Source organism: Sceloporus undulatus, chromosome 2 (genome assembly GCF_019175285.1).
Source record: "Sceloporus undulatus isolate JIND9_A2432 ecotype Alabama chromosome 2, SceUnd_v1.1, whole genome shotgun sequence".
Classification (NCBI taxonomy): domain Eukaryota; kingdom Metazoa; phylum Chordata; class Lepidosauria; order Squamata; family Phrynosomatidae; genus Sceloporus; species Sceloporus undulatus.
This window is the reverse complement of record NC_056523.1, coordinates 160,076,561-160,094,780: the sequence shown is the minus strand read 5'-3', so window position 1 is coordinate 160,094,780 and position 18,220 is coordinate 160,076,561. Positions and strand designations below refer to the sequence as shown.

General features: G+C 43.6%; 2 protein-coding genes across 6 annotated transcripts in view; both read left to right on the top strand.

The window, feature by feature from the left end:
- The window catches only part of MCRS1 (microspherule protein 1), a 554,896-nt gene that overhangs the window by 444,650 nt on the left and 92,026 nt on the right, over nt 1-18,220 (top strand). The gene's annotated exons all lie outside the window — the stretch shown is intronic.
- The window catches only part of ITGA7 (integrin subunit alpha 7), a 79,197-nt gene that overhangs the window by 1,308 nt on the left and 59,669 nt on the right, over nt 1-18,220 (top strand). The window lies entirely within an intron of this gene.

Here is an 18,220-nt window from a genome sequence, read left to right as displayed (position 1 = left end):
TCTCTGACCGAGAAGCCTAATCACTGTTAAATGTGAGGACTCCCTTTTCTGGGACTGAATCCGTCACTGGCACACTGACTGCAACAAAACCAGGGATGGATTTTTATCTTCTTTTCTCAGTGAATAAATATAAAGCCACTTGATAATTATTACTATCTTAGCTTTCCCGAGGTTTAAATGCAAAATCATTGCTTTGTGCTCAAGCTTATGGAACTTTGCTGGCCTAGCTACATTTTCCTCTTGCTCTGCCTTATATAGGAACCACAGAGTAAACAGAGGAGAAGCTGGCCATGTGGCACACAACTGGTAGAGAAAAAACCCAGGTTGAGGTCATACTAACTTCTTATCCTGGTAGCTGTTGAAATGTATTAAGAAAGCATGGCTACTACCATCACCAGGAGGCTTGTAGTCCCCAAGCACTGGAGTGACATCTTCCCTTAATTGGATGGAACACTCAGTGTGGATAGTGGGAATTCTGGTGACTCTCTGAAGTGTTTGATTTCTGTCATACCTTGGCTGCTATAGGATTCTAGGAGGTGTCTGCCCTCTAACCCTAACCTGAGGATCACACACATCACAAACCTCTTAAACTACTTTGCCTGTGCTCTTAGGTCCCTTCTTTTCAATAGGCAGCCTGCGCTGAGCCCGTTTGTCCGATCCTCTGGCCACCTGCCTTTTCACTTTCCATTTCTGTGAACAGGGCTTCTGTTTCTCTTGTTTCTGGTCAGAGCCCAGAAAAGTTACTTTATTTAGTTTCAACTTCATAAGTTGTCCCCAGACTTCATGGCTGTGAAGGTCATAGCTTCGAGAAGAGGTCACACACCAACATCTTCAGATGGCTCTAAAACAGCGGTTCCCAACCTTTGCTCCATGGAACCCTTAGGGCTGTGTGAGTCAAAAAGGTTGGGAACCCCTGCTCTAGAAGAAACTGGGTGTGTACAGAGGAACCTGCCTTAGTGCCATTAATTATAGCAATTCTCATGGGATTGTAATAGTTTCAAAGTGTTGTTTTTTGAACGTACAACTCCCAGTTGTACGTTAAAAAAACCTAGCACTTTGAAACTGTACTCCTAGTGGATGCTGATCCTTTCAGCCCTATCATTTTGAAGTTTTCATACGTTAGTGGCTGATTGTATAGCATTGGAGAGAAACATTTAGCTCAGGACTGAACCACAGGCAACCTCTGCAAACAGGGATTGTTCAGGACAAGGGATGGATAACCAGGATGACTGTTTAAGGTTTCAGCTTGCTAATCCAACAAATATTGGCTGTAAAAGAGGTTTCCACCTAAAGTCTGTACAGTATTGTGATGATTCCTTTAGTAGGCCAGGTAATAACACTGCATACTAAAGTGCTTAAAAATGATTTACATTTTTTTATTCTGTTTATTTAACTACAGCTCAATGCAGCATAGTTCCCAGGTAATATGCCATATTACCTGGGATGCAGTGGCTTAGTGGTTCAGATGCCAATTCTGATGGTCGTAAGGTTGATAATTCAAAGCCCAAGTGCCACACAATGGGGTAAGCTCTTGCCACTAGTCTCAGCTTCTGCCAACCTAACGGTTTGAAGTCCTGCAAATTACCGTATTTTCCGGCGTATAAGACGACTGGGTGTATAAGACGACCCCCAACTTTTCTATTTAAAATATAGAGTTTGGTATATACTCGCTGCATAAGACTACCCCAATGCACACCAAATAGAAATTTAAAAAAATTAGATTTGAATTTGATATGGTAATTTTAATTTCAATGCTTATGACATTCAGGTACTTAGCAGGAAAACTTGTTTTATACAAAGCCTGCTTGGATTGGTCAGCTCTCCCTGCCTGCCCAGCCCTGCCTGTCTCCAAGACTATCAGAGTGGTAGCACAAACACAGCTCTTTTTTCCATACCCCAGGCGTCCTGGACGCCTGCAGCTTGCTCTACCCTTCACTAACACCTTCCCGGTGAGGCACCCCCTCACCTTGTCATCAGGACCGCATTAAGTCACTTCTTTCCACAAATCCTAGTGAGTGGATTTTCTTCTACCGTACTTGTACAGCGGTCGCCACATATGGTGGGGATGCAGCTGCCGTCGTTTTTGAGCTCCCCCACCATATGCAGCGACCGCAGATTCTCCAGTCCAGCTTGGAGGTTTCAGCACCTGCCCTATAAGACAACACCCAGTGTATAAGACTACCCCTGACTTTTGAGAAGATTTTCCTGGGTTAAAAAGTAGTCTTATATGCCAGAAAATACAGTAGCTGTACTTCTAAGCAGCAGGGACTTCCACTGTAGAACATGTGTGTTTAGGCAAGAAAAAAGTGTTATGTACAAAATCTAAAAGGATATTAAAGTGTGGGCTCTCTTCTCTTACACACAACTTGGAAACATTTTTTCCCCTCATGGCTAAAACTGTGGGTGAACTTTGGTACTAACCATATCTTGACTACTATTTGAACTGCCAGAAGCCAGAGGAAATTACTTTGGAGGCCAAGACTGGCCCACAGATCATCCTTCATTCCTTTCTAAGGAAGAAGCTGTTAGTTTTTAGAGAGATTATGAACTCTTTATTTCTTCCACCACAGTTCTTATAGAAGCCAGAGAACCAGTCCAATGTGCATCCCATTCCCCACACATCAGTGCGTCACAGTCAGACATACTGACTGTGCCAGTGACCAATTAACAGCCTCCTATTTGTCGCAAAATCCTTACCCATCAAAGTCTCTTCCCTGCTTCCCTTCCAATATTAGGAGGAAATTCCTGATGGTGATTGCTGTTCAATAGTGGAGTAGACTACCTCAAAGGATAGTGCTCTCTTTGTTGTTGTGTGCCTTCAAGTCATTTCTGATTTGTGGCAGCCCTAGGGTGAACCTATTGCAGAGTTTTCTTGGCAAGATTAGTTCAGAGAGAGTTTGCCTTTGACTGAGACTGAGAGAGTATGACTTGCCCAAGGTCACTCAATGGGTTTCCATGGTTGAGTGGGGATTTGAACCCTAGTCTCCAGAGTTATATTCTAGTGCTCAAACCACTATCCCATGCCAGTTCCTCACACTGTTAGAGGTTTTTAAACACAGTTTGAGCAGCCACATGTATGGAATGCCTTAGCAGTGGAATCCTGCAGTGGAATGAAGAATCCCAAAATCCATAGACGGGTAATATCTTTATAAGGCAAACTCCAAGGTCACACTTGTTTTGAGAGCTCCAGATTTCTTTGTCAATCAACAAGTTACAAAAAGTAAATATACAAAGTGGGGAGAAAGAGACGTAAAAGGCTGACTTGATGATGAAGTCACAAAGTCTGCAAGGTCAGTCTCAGGATGAAATGGAAAAGGAGGGGCAGCAAACATTTAAGTTAGACTGCCTAATGATGGTTTCAGATTGTACTGAAACAAAAAAGTAGAAAATAGGAGATCCCCTTCCATAAAAAATAAAAATAAATTGAATCCAGCTGTCACTCAGCATTGTTGTCATCCTTGAATATAATACACAGTTTCTTTGGTCAGTGGAAAATAAATGTATACAAATCCTGGATTTTTTTTATACTAATAAAGCTGGAGATAATTTTAGATGGTGTCCCTCGTGGTGATAGGAAATAGAAATAAATGGAACTAGCTCAAATAAGTAATTTTTGTTGCTAAGCTGTCATCACTGTGTCTGTTTCCTGTGTTCTGCTTGCAAGTCTGTCTGATTATTCTTGAAGTAGAATGGGAATTTCCCTCCCCATCACTGGCCAACAATAGATTGGTTCAACTGCCTAGTTGTTTTGTTGTTGTTATTAGCTGCCATTGAAGGGATGCCATAATGAGGATGGAGCAAGCTTTGTTTTCTGCTGCTACAGAGACTAGAACGTGGAGCAATGGATGCAAGCTGCAGGAAAAGAGATTCCACCTCAACATTAGGAGGAACTTCCTGACAGTAAGGGCTGTTCGACAGTGGAACACATTGCTCCCTCGGAGTGTAGTGGAGTCTCCTTCCTTGGAGGTCTTTAAACAGAGACTTGATAGCCATCTGTTGGGGATTCTTTGATTGGGAGTTCCTGCATGGCAGAATGGGGTTGGACTGGGTGGCCCTTGGGGGTCTCTTCCAATTCTATGATTTTATGAACTGTTGCCAAGAAAACCATTCACATGTAAGTGTCCAAAGCCACTGATTAAGTTTGGGAAGCAGACTCAAAGACAGGAGTATGAGTACTATCCCTTTGAACAAACGGCACTTGTAGAACATTATCAACATCTAGAACTGTCTTTCCCATCTTTCTTTCTCATTTCTTTTCTTTCACATGTGTGACACAGTCCAGCTTATTAAGTAGGTGAAACTATATTAATATCCCGTTGTTCTTCATATACAGCCCACTTCCACATGTGTTTGGCTGCCTCTTGTCAGCTGAAGTGTAAGGCAAGTAGTAACATGTCATTGGAGAGGTAGGCAGGTGTGTAGGCATGATTATAAACTGTGGTAGGAATTAGGCAGCGATTCTGAGAACTGTAGTTAGAGACCAAGTTGCACATCCCTACTCTAACATATAACTAGACAGTTTGACCCTATTTGCTCATATTCCAAAATGCTATAGATTATCTGTGGTACCTGCACTGCAGGCTGGCCACTCACATCTTCACATTTGACTAATCCCTTATTTCATGACATTGTCTATTTTACACAATTAGTTCTGCTATACATGGCTGACCATGGCTTCCTCCTTGACCTTAGGTGGAATATGTGTAGGCTACATTCCATACAATTATCCTTTTTGTTGCTGTAGTTTCAAAGCTTGTTGTAGCCACCAAAGAAAATATCCCTTCCTTAAGAAAACTGTATGAAATTCATGGTGTTTCCATAAGTTGACAAGTGAAAGCAGATACACACACAAGATGACTTTTATTTCCTACTTAGCCTTCTCTGCCAAAGAAGTTGTAGTATTGAAAGGGGATGCTAGGAATTAATGGATGTAATGTTGAATATTTATAGCACAACTCCTCAAGCCACTGACTGCATGCAGAATTACTAATGGGACATTTAAGCAATGACACTGAAATCCATATCCTCTCTCCTTCTTGTCCTCCCCTACCTGCACACATGGGCACATATGTTCCACTCTAGCCTTAACCATGAAGCCTCCCAGGAGGTGAAATGTACCCCACATCTACTAACAGGAATGCTTCTTCTTACTTAACATTACCACAGCATCTTCACAGATAACTGCCTCCCCCCCTCCTCAATTATTGAAAGGCCACTAAAATCAATAGTCCAGCTGGAAATGGAAAATTGGCCTAGCTCATAATACAACCTATATGGACACACGATAAATAAACAAACAAACTTCATATGCATAATTTTAAACGTGATCTGATAGTTTTATTATGGTTTTATTGTACAGTATAATTTTTATGGCAGGTATCATTTGGTTAAGTGGTAGGAAGAGGGTAATTATACACATGGCACTGTATGCATAACAGTTTATTAACACATTTTATTGTCATTTACTATTATTTAAATTGGGAGTGCGGAATCATCCAGGCTGTGTCACTTGTCCCCTGTCACAGCCCCAGCACTATGTGGAAATAAGGGGCAAAACAGACCGCCCCTTTGGAGTGGTGTCCCGCTGCCCCTTTCCTCGCCAGATTCGGGCTGCAGCAACCACACACCGCGGCCCCTATCTGCCACTTTGCCAGTACTAAAAAGAATGGCAAACCAATTCTTTGGTGCAGCACGTTTAAACGCTGTGCCAAAGAAATGGCTTGATGCTGCCTGCTGCCTGGTCAGGTGGGCAGCATGGCACCGGCATCAGGGAGAAGTTGGGGCATCCGACATGCGGCTTCCATACCGCCACTCCGCTCCCATGCCAGCATTTATCACTGGTCTGTTTAGCCCCTAAGATTTTAAAACTCAGTTTCATTTAGTTTATATCCCTAGTAAAAATAGATTAAATGTGCCCATAAGTACAACTAACCAAGACAGATGAAAGTCAATGTGTCCCTATAAATCACATTTCAAATCCCAGACAAAAGAAATAAATGACTAATATTTCTGTGCAGAAGATGGCATCTACATGATAATTCACAGGTAGTTTAAGTACTGTATTTATTCTAGGCCAATGCCACTGTAACAAATATTATAGCACAGTGAAAGCCTTGGGAAAATTACTTTTAAAAGAGGTACTGCTTCCAGGACCTGCCCACCCCCCACCAACATGGTCAGGCTGATTGGGAGATTCCTGGAAGTCATCATTCAAAAAGTAACTTTTCCAGTAAAACTTTTCCAAAACTCTGGAAACTACAGTCCTTCCTTTCCTTTGCCCTGTATAATTGTGGACATAGCCCCTCGGGAGCATTTCGAGCTCATCTGAGACTCTCAAGGTGATCAAGACAAAGCCATTTCTAGTGATCCAAATATACAAAACTGGATGAGCCTTTACTAATCCTCCTGTCCTGTGTGATGCCTGCTTCTTTTTCTGGATCCTTGTTTTTCTTATCTATTGTTTCTTGAGAACTTTGCTATAGAAAATACATTCATGAATCTTTTGTTTGTGGAGTCGAAGGCTTTCATGGCCGGCATCCATATTTTTTTGTGGGGTTTTCGGGCTATGTGGCCATGTTCACAATAGCAAGATGAAGACTCAACAAATGCAAATGAAAAATCTCCCAGAGTCAGGGGTTTCCCAGCAGACAAGGAGCACTAATCAAGCAGACACTAATCCTCTTTTGCAGACCCTCCTACCCTGAGGCCTGCCATTAGCAACAGAACAACACACATGCAAATCACTCCTATCTTTCCAGGTCACACAATATATATACCCAAGCCCTTTCCAGGCAAGCATTCTCTGAAGATGCCAGCCACAGATGCTGGCGAAACGTCAGGAAGAAACTCTTCTAGAACATGGCCACATAGCCCGAAAAACCCACGAAAAAAATATTTTGTTAGTTCCTCATGATCCTGCTTTTGCATGAAGTATAAATTAGGCCCAAGCATAGGGACATTGATATGCCTTGGATTATCTGTCTCTTCTATCCCAGTGCTGTCTTTAGAATCTATGGCTCCATGCATGCTACTGCTGTCAGGAGCAAAATAGATGTGATGCAGCCCTATGATTAAATTTTCCACTATTAACAACCAGTACAACAACAATTTAAAAGTAGCTGTAAAGGAGTCTGAATCTGAGTCAGACCCTTGATCCATCTAGCTCAGTGGTATCTATGTGTATTGACTCATAGAGGCTCTCCTGTGTGTCAGGGTGGGTTATTTCCTATTCTTAGATATCATTGTGCCCTTCTACTGAGCTAAGGCTCTTACCTGTACGTCTAATTGGATCAGGTTGGTGTTGTTGGGAAGGAAGGGCATGTAACCTCTCTCTTTTTCCACTCAAGTTGGTATTAGAATCATAGAATCATAGAGGTGGAAGAGACCACAAGGGTCATCTAGTCCAACCCCTGCCATGCAGGAACTCTCAATCAAAGCATCCCCAGTGAGAGATGGCCAACCAGCCTCTGCGTAAAGACTTCCAAAGAAGGAGACTCCACCACTCTCTGAGGGAGTGTATTCTGCTGTCGATTCTATCTAAACATTACGAGGAACTTCTTGACAGTAAGAGCTCTTACAGTCAGGAAACTCCTCATAATGTTTAGGTGGAATCTCTTTTCCTGTAGCTTGCATCCATTCTTCTGTGTCCTATTCTCCGAGGAGCAGAAAACAAGCTTGTTCCCTCCTCAATATGACATCCCTTCAAGTATTTAAACAGGGCTATCATATCACCTCTTAACCATTTCTTCTCCAGGCTAAACATACCCAGCTCCCTAAGTCACTCCTCATAGGACATAGTGTGTTGTAACCCTGCAGCTCCTAGTTGTTTTGCTACTTTCTACTGGTGTAGGAACACTTGGCTACCTGCTGTCCTTGAAGAACCATGCTGGATTTTGAAAGCTTCAGTCCAACAAAGTAATTTTCCCAAACTGAGACTGACATTGCTTTTGGAAGACCAATGGTAGAGGAAATGTGAATGTGGACTCAGTTTGGCCTGTAGGCTTGTTATCTTTCTTAGGGAGGGGGCGGTGGGCCAAAGAAACACCTGCTGGCCAAGTAACTGAATCAGGAGATGCACTAGACAGTTCCAGTGCCCACTGTCCAGCTCACTATGAATCAGAGGCTTAGCAGGCAGCCACATGGGGAATGTGCTGCCAGGGCACCTTGGCTTTCCCAGTTCCATGTGTAAGCCTTTTGTTGGTTGGTGTTGAGGTCAGGCAAGCACCCACGGAGAGATTCCAGGAGGATGGTATTCACTGCTTCCTGGCAGGACTGCCTTGGCCTCTGACTCTGGCAGTAGGAGCTTTGTCCAGCCTCCAGATTGCACCCACAGCTGTGAACCTCTTTTATTTAGTCCCAGTGCACTGCAGATTTCTGCTGAGCAAAGTGTGACAGACTTTGCAGGCTGTTGCACTCTAGTAACTAGTGACCTTAGAGATGTGCTGTACATGGGGAACAAGGCTGGCTCAAAAAGGGGTCTCCTTTCCCTTATTATTGTGCTTTCCCTGACATTTGGAGTTGAAACCAGAGTTTGGATTAGATTTTGGAAAAGCTCCTTTTTGGCCCACAATTCCCAGGATTCCTTGTCAACATGGCCAACATAGGGATTTGGGGACCTATAGTTTGAGAAAGTAACTTTCCAAAGCTCTGCATTAGCTCCAAGCTGCGGCTATTTTACCAGATTATTACTTCTTACTGTAGGGTGGATTAATTCATATTTTTTTCAGTAATAGCCTGTGACTTGGGTGCTTCTTCTTCCTGTAAGAACTGAGAATAACTTTTGTGTCTGATATACCTGTACAACACCATTAGCATAGCTGACGTCAAGAAGTTTGCACTGCACTTCACTGAATGAATACTGTGTGCAATATATGTCTTTGTCTTTGTATATGTAAGAGAATGTCATTCACATTATTTTTCTCTGCTGTAAATCTCCCACCAAACATTCTCTGCATTCCTCCTCCCTGAAGGGATTTGCTGAGACTTCCCACTGAAGGGACAGAAGGCAAGACAGCAGCTTAGTGTGAATAAATAAACTCCCTTCACAGCAAAGAACACTGAAAGCCTGCAAGGTTTGCAGAGGGCTCCTTCTGTTACCTCTTGTACCAGGCTCTGGGGTGCCCCCCTTGAGTTCAGCTCCTCAGAGTAATGGATGTTTTCCCCTGTGATCAACTTTTGCTTCATTGGGCATTATCTGATTCTCCAGGCCCCTGCACCCTTTTGATAACCCAAGTGGGCAAGATGCTTTCCTGATTTTATCTGATAATTATATTCTCACAAGGAAGCTATGTGATTATGCTGCCTCTGTTGCACACTTAAGAGAATAATATTCGGGCCTCTCACCAGGACATGATTTGAACTTGGCTCTAGCCCTGAAACTCACTTTGAAAGCAAAGAATGGTGAAGGGTATGGAATCCATGCCCTATGAGGAGTTACTTAGGGAACTGGGTATATTTTTTCGGGCTATGCGGCTGTGTTCTGGAAGAGTTTATTCCTGCTATTTTGCTTGCATCTGAATGCCAGCCACAGATGCAGGGGAAACATCAGGAATAAACTCTTCCAGAACACAGCCACATAGCCAGAAAAACCCACAAAAAGCAATGAATGGCAGCCAAGAAAGCCTTTGACTTCACATTGGAGCTGGGCATGTTTAGCCTGTAGAAGAAAAGACTAAAAGGTGACATGATAGCCATGTTTAAATATTTGAAGGAATGTCATATTGAGGATGGAGCAAACTTGTTTTCTGCTGATCTAGAGGTGAACCTCTCCCATTGATGTGATTTAACCATGCTGCCTCATTGATTGAATGGAGCCAAGGTTTAACCAAGAGAGTCAGTGTGGTATGGTGGCTTGAGTGTTGGGCTCCGATTTTAGAGATCAGGGTTTGATTCCCCATTCAGCCATGCAAACCCATTGGGAGACCTTGGTGAGTCATACACCCTCAGGCCTAGAAAAACCTGTGGCAACATCTTAGGATCTCCATATGTCAGAATTTACAACTTGAAGGCACACAGCAACAACAAGAAGGGTAAACCAGATCCACCTTATTGTCCAAAAAGGGACTCTGCAGTATACCAAAAAGTCTTTAAAAAACAAAAACAAAACAAAACACAATCCCACAATTTGTTCTTAAATGTTGGGTGAGAAGCAGATGCCTGACCTAGCCTGGCCTGAGCAACAGGGCACCAAAAATTCTTGTCATGGCTTTAGTTATTTTTAATTGTCTCTTCTTTTATGTGCTCGTTGTCTCTGGTGAGTATTTGCACCAAGGGCTCCTGTGTTCTGTCTCGTTCACTCATTAATTGGCATTTGGTGCCAGACGGTGGTGGCGGCAGCGTTGTCGTCGTCATCATCATCATCACCACCACCACCACCACCATCACTCTTTTAGAACTGCAGCATGAGGAAAGGAGCTGGGAGTAAAAAAAAAAAAAATCCAATAGGTGACACCTCGTGGTAGGCAAAAGGCCGCTGGTCATCTTGGCTATTTTGTGTGAGGATTTTGAGAATTGTAATGTGAATAAGGTAACATTTTGACCTTGTCTAAAAATGTAATAATAAATCCATCCCAATTAACAGTTTCCTGCTTTCTGATGGTGCTTTCCACACAGGCTGTTGCTTATGGTGGGCTGCCATACACCTTGTCTAATGGGAAGGAGCTGGCTTTTTTGGAGCAGCCATAGGAGCCGATGGGTTTGCTTTAAGAGGAGATGCTAGTGATCATAGAGTCCCTCTGTTTTCCCTTTTCATTATCTCAGGAAACACCTTTTTTTTGGGAAGGAGGTAGAGAAGTTAAAAAATCTGGATGTGGGTATTCCCAATCATGCAACTGAAAACGGTTTGGAGGTGGGTATCTAATTTGAATAGAGTCTTCCATGTTCCTTGAATGGTAGAGCACTGATGATACCCCACAGACAGAACACACGTGCATGCACACACATAGTTGCATGAATATTTCCAGCCCCCTCCTTTTTTGGACATGCTGAAGGCTGTGTTATTTTGAGTGAATTCCTGTTTATTTTTACCCTCTCTCTCTCTCTCTCTTTCCCTGACTCCCCCTTCTTCGCCACTCTGGCTCCTTCCTGTAGCTGAATTATCCTCTTCCCTAGGGTAATTTTACTTTTTACATAGAGGAAAAATGCTGTTAAGGAGCAGGGGCTGGGATCAGGGAGCCAGGAGGAAATGGAGGAGAAGAGACTTGCTGGTTACTATTTTCACTACTGTTTTATACTGGTTGTGATTATCTTTCCTTTAGACCTAACACTTGGGTCATTATCTGCACTTTCCAAACAAACAAACAAGTTTATTGAATAGCCTGAGGGCCATTTCAAAATACTCAAAACATAGTAATACAAGTAATGCCACACACACACATACAAAATGTTAATATAGTGCACTAAGTGCAATAACCACAATACAATATATATACCATACATATGAATAGCCTAAACATGCACAGCTTATATACAGACTATACAAATCTAAAAATATACAATATGTACTGAAAGATATACAAATAAACAGGTAAGAGTAAAAGTGTTTACACAATTGAACAGAAATGTGTAAAATAGTTACCATGGGAAATAAAATAAAATTAAAATGGGAAGTAGAAATAACATAAAACATCCGACATCATATGTAAAATCTTTTCATCACCCTTACAGTTAACACCAATCATCCCCACATATCTAGATCTCAACAGTGATGCTTTATGAAGGAACCGAGTTGTGGCAATAGATATTTTTGAATCTTGTCCACTCATAAAGTATGATATTCTGATGTGAGTATCCCAGAATATTGTTCGTTTAATATAGGGATCAAGGTATTGGTTCCTTCCTGTTGGTACAGATTACATCTAAACAAAATGTGTGCTAGATCCTCAATTTCGTGGTCACCACAAATGCAAGTTCGTTCATTATAAGGGATACCCTGGAATCTCCCATGCCTTACCATGGTATCAAGTTGGTCAAACCTAGCTGGGGTGAATGCCTCTCTGAGATGTTTTGGGATCTGTATTTTTAGATAAGTTGGCATTTGAAAGGACCGTTTGTATCAGCTCAACCATTTTAAATTGCCTACCCTGCTGAGGGTGGCTATATCTTCTTGGGCTGCCATGTCCAAGATTCTCTGTTTTGCATCCTTTTTTGCTTGATCTTTTGTAGTGCAAGCTACGGGGAGGCCACAGCTCTTTATAAAGTTTATCGTTTGCACTTTCCATTATATTTCTGAGCTGCATGGGAATGAACACTCCCACTGACCCTTACCTGATTTAAAGTTAACTTCTGTAAGGTCATACCAAAAACAAGAATCAGAGTTGGAAAAGACCACAGGGGCCATCCAGTCCAACCCCCTGCTGTAGAGAAATATGCAATAGAAGTACACCAACAGGGATTTTGGAATTGTAAACTTAGGGCCTGAACAGACAGGCCAAAATAAAGCTGCTTTGGGCCACTTTTGAAGTATGCTGTTTAAATGATGCATGCATCCTAAGAGGCCAGAAGCCACGCGAAAGCCATGCTCCAGTTCTAAGGACTGGAGCACAGCTTTGGTGCAGCTTCTGGACTCTTAAAATGTGTGTGTGTCATTTAAACAGCATATCTCCAAAGTGACCCAAATAGGGTTGCCATAAGTCAGGACTTCCAAACCGGGACAAATGTAGGACAACATTTTCAAATGTAGGGCAGTTTTAATAAATGGAGGACACATGAAAAAAATTGATGCTTTTTTAAAAAATGTTAATATAAATGCATGTTTCTTAGGCATGATCCAAATGGAGGACATTTTGAAGTTTGACAGAAGAGGACATGTCCTGGAAAAGGAGAAGGATGTCTGGTCACCTTGTCTCTGGTCCAAATACACTGCAGAAATAAAACATAGCTGGACTGAAATGCCCAGAGTTCCTCACCAAAGCTGCATCCACTCTGAGGAAATAATCCAGTTTGAGAGTGACTTAACTGTCCTGGGTTAGTGCTGGGGAATGCTGGGAATTGTAGTACACTGTGGCCCCAGAGCTATCTCTGACAGGGAGTCCCATAACCCTCCAAACGTAGTTGAACTGCAGTGCCCAGAATTCCTCCCCAGGTGCATCCACACTGAGGAAATGGTCCAGTTTGAGACTGCTCAGTGCTAGGAATCCTGGGAACTGTAGTCTATTGTGGCCTCTGAGCCATCACTGACAGAGAAGTCTCAATGTCTCCCAAACACTAGCATTCCCAGGATTCCCTACCATTGAGTTAAAGCAGTCTCAAAGTGGGTTATTACTCCTGCAGTGTGTGAGAGAGATATAAAGGCTAGGGACTGAGGAGGATATCTGTGTCCAAAACACACTGCTTTGACTGCCAGGGCTCAATGCTATGGAGTCCTGGGAATTGTAGTCTATTGTGGCCTCAGAGCCATCTCTGACAGAGAAGTCTCAATGTCTCCCAAACACTAGCATTCCCAGGATTCCCTACCATTGAGTTAAAGCAGTCTCAAGTGGGTTATTATTCCTGCAGTGTGTGAGAGAGATAGAAAGGCTAGGGACTGGATTCATTCATTAACTCACAAAAGGAGGATCTCTGTGTCCAAAACACACTGCTTTGACTGCCAGGGCTCAGTGCTATGGAATCCTGGGAATTGTAGTTTTTACCAGAGCTCTCTGACAGAGAAGGCCAAATGCCTCACAGACACCAAAATTCCAGAGCATTGAGCCCTGGCAGTCAAAGTTGGAAAACATACACAGGGGCAAAATAAATATTGAAAATGTCCATGCACCTCCTCCTCCTCTTCCTCATCATCCTCGCCTCGGTGCCAATGGAAATGTCCCTCTCCCCTCTGCTGCCTTGCTGGGACCAAACAGAGGAGGAGCTCCTCTTCCTGAGTCTGGCAACCTCCTGTTGCCAACAAGCCTCGAAGATAATTCCCCAAATGTTTGGCCAAAGCTCACCAAATCCCCCCCCATATCTCACCAAATATTCAGTCAAAATCCCTGAAAAGTCCTTGTAATGTTAAGATGGCAATAAAACGTAGCCCTAATTGAATAAAAATAATTGGAACTTATTTCAACTCTCAAAATTACCATTAAACGCACCACCAAAAGCACCCAAAGGCTCTGAAAAGTACCCATTTTGGTGTGAAAGTCACCAGACTGGCAACAGGCCGGGAGTCAAGGAGGAAACCGTGCAGGGACGCCCCTTAGTGGTGAAAAACCGGGAATGTCCCGCCAGCAGGAGGGTTATGGCAACCCTAGACCCAAAGCACCTTTATTTTGGCCTGTCTGTTCGGGCCCTTAGTTTCTGTTGAAATCCAGTGGTGGGGAACCTGTGCTTCTCAAGATGTTTTTGCCTATGATTCCTGTTTCCTTCATCCAGCATGGCCAGCTAAGGAGTGGTGGAAACTATAATCCAAAATGTCTGGAAGCTGAAAGGTCCCTTACCTGTGCTGGAGACCCTGTTACTTGAATAGATGGGGTCGACTGGAGGCAGTTAACAACAAAACTATACTGACTGCACATCATCCTTTTCTTTAAGTGGTTGCTTGTTTATCCTGAGAAATGTGATTGTCTGTTTCCTCGCTGGGTAGTCTGTGATTTAACAAAAGAAAGATCATGCACTGGAGAAGTTCATGCACTCTGAGAAGTTGTAACTTCTGGCTAGTGCAGTGGTTCCCAACCTGTGGGTCGGGACCCCTTTGGGGGTCGAATGACCCTTTCATGGAGGTCGTCTAAGGCCATTGGAAAACACCTATTTAATTAGAGTTATGAAGTAGCGATGAAAATAATTTCACGGGTTTGGGTCACCATAACATGAGGAACTGTATTAAAGGGTCGCGGCATTAGGAAGGTTGGGAACCACTGGGCTGGTGGAAACAGCTTGGAGCCAAATTTGTAGTTTGCATTTTAGACAGAAGAGCTAAGAATTGGTAGCTGGAGTTAAACTGGCAAGGCAGTTTGAGGAAACAGAGGCTCCACAACTTGCTTCTGGATTTTCACAGCCCTGGAAGAAGTGGGGTATACTTTACAATAATATACATAATGTAGACATGTAATATAGATCAGGGGTAGGTAACCTTTTTGAGCCAGGGGCCGGGTTGGTGTACCCCAGACAACCGGGGGGGGGGAGCCAAAAAATAAACAATTAAATAATTAAATAATATAGGACAACATTTTCAAATGTAGGACACATTTTTTTAAAATGGAGGACATGTGAAAAAATTTGATGATTTTAAAAAAATGTTAATATAAATGCATGTTTCTTAGACATGATCAAAATGGAGGACATTTGGGCATTATTCCTAGACAGATGGCAGAAATGGACTTCCCTTTCTGGCCAAACACCCCCCTCCATACACACACACACAATTCCAAAACACACACTAAGCACATTTGGGCATTTCACATGGCTTTACTTAACATGGCAATCTCTTGCGTATTTAATCAGAGGCTTATTGGAGAACCAAACTCTTTGGGTTTCACACTGAACATGGTTTAACATGGCTATGCATATATTGAACATGTCCAGGTGGTTTCACAAGAAGTGGATTTGCTGTTTCAGGTTTCTTGCACCAACTATACTTCTCAGAAGTGTGTACTTGGTCAAGGGGCTTTGGTTTTTCTTCACTGCGCATGAGTTTGTAAAAATCACAGCAATTTACACTGGCTATGCCTCAGAACCAAAAACATACAGAAAAGGCACTTTGGAAAGTCACACTCTCTCGGCTTCTGAAACAGTGCCTGCATGCCTCTCAAGCTGACTCGTATCATCATCATCATCATTGTCAAAACAAAGGAGACTTGTTAGCATTAAAAGCACCCCCCCCCAAAAAAAACCCTTGAGGCCTCTCTGGCCACTCACCTCCTCCTCCTCCTCCTCCTGTTCCCTCCTCTTCATCCTTTCCCCTCCTCCTCCTCCTCCCCCTTCTCCTCCCGCTCCTCCTCCCCCTCCCCCCTCCCTTCCTTCTTCTCCTCCCCCCCTGGGGGCGGGGCGGAGGAGGCAGGGCCACGCTCTGAGGGCGGGGAGGCCGTGCGCGGCCTGCCCCAGGCCTCAGCGCCCTGCTCTTCCTCCTCCGCGAGAAGGAGGAGGAGGCAGCGCAGGGGTGCGCTGAGAGGGTGGGAGAGGGCGGAGAGGGCGGCGCACGGCCTCCCTCTCCGCCCCCTCCGCCCTCAGAGCAGCCCAAGCGCTGCCTCCTCTTCCTCCTCTGTGAGGGGGAGGAGGAGGAGGCAGCGGGGGGCGCGCTGAGAGGGCGGGGAGGACGGAGAGGGCGGCGCACGGCTGCCCTCTCTGCCCCCTCCGCCCTCACAGTGGCCCAAGCACCGCCTCCTCTTCCTCCTCCGTGAGGGGGAGGAGGAGGCAGCGCGGGGGCACGCTGAGAGGGCGGGGGAGGGCGGAGAGGGCGGCGCACGGCCTCCCTCTCTGCCCCCTCCGCCCTCAGAGCGGTCAACCCAGCTGCGGCGGGGGCGGCGGCAGGACCAGGCAGGGGCCGGTCCCATGGCCTTGGCGGGCCAGATGCGGCCCACAGGCTGTAGTTTGCCGACTCCTGATATAGATAAATGAGAAGCTAAGAAAAGTTACATTTTTAGACTACAGTTCCCAGAATAATTCAGTCAATATGGCTTTTGACGGGGGGATTCTGGGAGATCTAGTCAAAAAAGTCTTTCCCTCCTCAGCTAATGGTATGATAAGAGTTAGTCCACACCATCATTATTATAAGTCTCCAAAATCCAATAAACATTTTCAAAAATGTTACTTTTTTAGTGTAGTTTCAAATTACCCCCCTTCATTCAGTAGAGTGGTGTACAGCAATAAAAAGAATAAAATACATAAATCCCAGAGAGCTAAACAAGGCAGAGAGAAATACTATATGAGAAAACCAGAGATTATCAGTAAAAACAGAGTGATATTACCATTAAAAGTTTGGCAAAATAATGATAGCCTTACTGTTTCAAAGACAATAAAGACAAGCTAGAGCTTAAGGTTCCTGGGGAGGAAGTCCCACACCTGGGATGCTGCTGTATGGAAAGGCTCAAATATCCACCAGTCCCATCTTTCTAGGGGAGGTGGGACATATAACAAGACCTCTGCTAATGAATACAAAGTTCAGACAGGATCAAGTAGGAGGAGGTAGTAACTATTTAGGACTTAATAGGTCCTAAGGAGAAGCCCATTGATTTGGATTCAGAAACAAACCATATAACAACATGGCTGCCATATTTTGCGTCCGCTGAAGTGGACTAATATTTTTGTCAAGGGAAGACTAACTTAGAGAATCAATCATCAAATCCAAACCACTACTTGTTGAAATCCAAATTCAATGAGAGAAAGTTTTTTGTGGTCCCTGTGCACATTATTCCTGTGCTTTCCTGTTGACTAACTGACAACAAGGGGTGTCAGTCTTGATTCCTAGGGAGCTGGGGCAATGATAGTATTTGATGGGAATTAGGAATCTCCAATAATTTTCTGCATATCATTAAATTACAAAACATTAGGATGGAAGATAGCCATGACATGAGTTGCACAGGTGCTCCAACAGTGCTGGACCCTGTCTCTTTAGAGATTTGGCCCTGATGAGATCCTGTACAACTTGGAGCAGTTGTGGGAGGGAAAGCTGCAGCAAACCCCCTGTGAGGGCAAATTCACCTGCTGCCCCCAGGCTGAGACTAAATCAGTGTTTTAAGCCAAGATAATGTATGGGCTCAACCAAGGCATTTTACTATCAACCAGAACAACAAATGGCTTTACCACCTGTCTCCTGTGCCTAGTCAAGGAGTATAATACCTGAGTCTAGCCAAGTTATTTTGACACCTGAGGAAGAATCTAAAATTACACCCTTCTTGAGAGTTAACACAATAATAACAGATTAAAGAACTAGTTACTTGTTGCCCTTACATGCCTTCCTCTCCTGAAATTTACCTGATAAGGTAAATCCTGATCTCACTTTCAGGTCCCTTAGTGATCACTTGGGAAATCTCTAACTATTAATATGCATTGCCAGTGTTCAGAAATCATGCTTTTCCTGTACATAGTACTGCTTGTACAACTGTTAAAGGAAATGTCAGAGCTTCAATGCATCAGACTCTACTATCTCGCATGTGTGTGTTTTCAGAGGTTGGGTGGAATTAAGCAAAAGGACATAAAAGAACAGTGATTGATATTATTGTGTAGGCAGATTTACACACCTGTTATTTTCTGGCTTGACCCAACCCACATTTTTTACTTTGTTTTTGATGGATTTTCACTTGTTGAG